Source organism: Centruroides vittatus, unplaced genomic scaffold (genome assembly GCF_030686945.1).
Source record: "Centruroides vittatus isolate TY-2023 unplaced genomic scaffold, ASM3068694v2 contig_7, whole genome shotgun sequence".
Taxonomy (NCBI): Eukaryota; Metazoa; Arthropoda; class Arachnida; order Scorpiones; family Buthidae; genus Centruroides; species Centruroides vittatus.
Genome location: NW_027122442.1, coordinates 52607 through 55302, shown reverse-complemented (window position 1 = coordinate 55302; position 2696 = coordinate 52607).

Below are 2696 nucleotides of genomic sequence, written 5' to 3'. Positions count from 1 at the left end.
CAGTTGGTAGAAGGAAGTAACAACCTAAATTGATGTAATAACTGATAAAACATTTCCTCATTGTTTTACTCCCCTTTAACGGCAAACTGTTACATTTAGTTTAAAGATGTGATAAATTTAAAACCTGTGTATGTTAGAGTGATGAACTAACTTATATGTTGTATTGGATCACTTTATAAGGAATTTAAACACTTTAAATTACCTAGATTTAAGAAAGGGATTGTTCACCCTCTTTTGTTAGAAAGGAAGTTGATTTCCTTTCTGTAGACACTTCATCACAATCTGAATTATCTAGATTCATGATGTACAAACTGTTTTACCTCTTTGTTTATTCCCCAAATGATGTAAGATTAAAAGGATTTGATTGGGTAAAGTAAGGATATTATCAAAATACGTGCCCAAATCGAGGAGTCCATCCTCAGCTTTTGAAGTAGAAACAAGGGTTGGTCCTCCAGTATAAATAGGAGTCCATCACGAGTCCTCGTTGCAAGAGTACAACGAGAAGGGGTTCTCCAATAGATGTCTCCACATAGATTAGATATGATACAAGTCCTGCTCTATATAAAAGTGCCTGATTGCTAAGTAGAAGAATAAAGACCTGTAATAATGTGCTTATGGAAGAAGTAAGAACTTTAAATAGAAGACATCGAGTCTGCTAATATACTTAATACAATTTTCTTGACAATGTTCATTTCTAATGCTTTGGGAAAAAGATCTTTTTCTGTTTTGAAACAGATTTAAAAAGAAACTCTATTTTTAGAAGCACTATGTACAGTACAGTATTTATACAGTATATGAAACATAAGTTATTAGTTAATAATATACAGTAGTGAACTGAAAATCGGAATCAATTGGGGACTGGGATTGTTCAGATTAGGGATTTGTTCCAATTACGGTTTATGTACGAAAAAATATATTAACCTGTCTGATGTTCAAATTTTTCTCTGTTGCGTGTCACTTCCTATTGAATTTTTCTTCGTCGCGTGTTGCTTCGTGTTGAATTTTCGTCGATTTTAAGCCTAACGAAAATTTTTATAATAATAATCGAGGCTATCGTATCGTTAAAAATTATTTCTGCATTTTGTACAAACAAAATAAATATATTGAAGAATATAAAAACATGAAAATTATACTTTAGAAGTAAATTTAGTATCAAAAACGTTCGATTCAGCACGACACAGTCCGACTGAAAATCGTGCCGATTACCGGCATTCCGATTACCGGGGTGCCGATTTACGAGTCTCTACTGTACATTATTCTAAATTGCCAAAGAAAAATCCATAAAATTTATATTTATTTTTAATCTATAACTAACTCCTATTTTACTTTTAATCATATAAATTGTTTGAAGTTTAATATATTAAAATCTGTGTAAAACGGAATCACATTGTACCGAATTATATTTTGTTTTGGCAGATTTCCATTTTAGTACTTTCTTTTTTTATCTGGACTATAACCTGGGACAATCTGGATCTATTTGAACATTTTTTGTGTGGACTATGACTAATGACTTTATTAGTTTAATTCAAAATGATTACAACTAAAGATGGGAGTATTCGAATGCAAGAATTCAGAATGATTCTATTCCAAAAAGTTCTCGTCGTTTCCAAGAACTTGTGCTAGGCAGGGACTCCCAAGAGGGTAAAAGAAAGTAAGGATCACTATACAATAATTTTGTGTTTACTTCCTTTACTTTAAATATAAAAATTTTAATTTGCCGTAGAGTTGCCAATATGTATTTTGTTACAGACCCCTTTTTACCCTCTGGGAGATCCCAGTGCTAGGTACTGAAAGTTCTCGGATGTGATCCTTACGAGCTCTCATTACAGCAAACGAGTCAATTCGACTGTAAGAACTAGTGTTTCGTTCTCCTGCCGAAAATTCTAATTGCATTACATTAATACATAGACAGGGTTATTCTGTGATCTGACTTTGAGGAATTTTAATATTCTAATTAATCATTAATGTCAAGCTCTAATTAGCAATAGTGTTAATCAACTTGTTCTCAAATACTCAGTACTAGTTAGTCACCAATTAAACCATACAAGGCGGCATTATCATCTTATTTCTGTTGTTTTTGGCAAATTATATTCGTTGTTATTCTCGACAACTCGGTTCTCAAATACTCTTTCGATTCTTGAAAGTTCTCAAAAGTATTAGATTTTGGCTACTGGTCAATTCTAATATTAAAAAAAGACCTTGTGTCCATTTTCATCCTTGTCACATTCTTCGTTTCTCCACATTCTATTATGCTCTGCGGCAACGATTTTACATATTTGTATAGGAGTGAAAAATCCAATTTTCCAGTTTATCCAGGTTATGTTCTTCATATATATATATATTTTACTGCACATATTTTAAATAACGTAATTATCAAATATTTTTTAAAGAAATTCTCTAGCTTTATTTTTTAAATCTTGGCAGAGGCTAACTTAAATTGTGCTTGAAATATAAATTTCATATCTTTACCATAATATCTCTGTTGTAACTTGAAATTGTGGAATGAGTAAAATTAAGAAAAATATCTATTTAATCAATTCATTCTTTCCAATTGTTATTTTCCTTTTATAATCTTTATAAATTTAATTTGAATTTTTTTACTATTATTAGAATATAATATAAAAAGAGATACTATTATTGAATTTTTAACAACACAAAATAGTAAACTGAATATAAACAAAAGTTTAACGTATCAG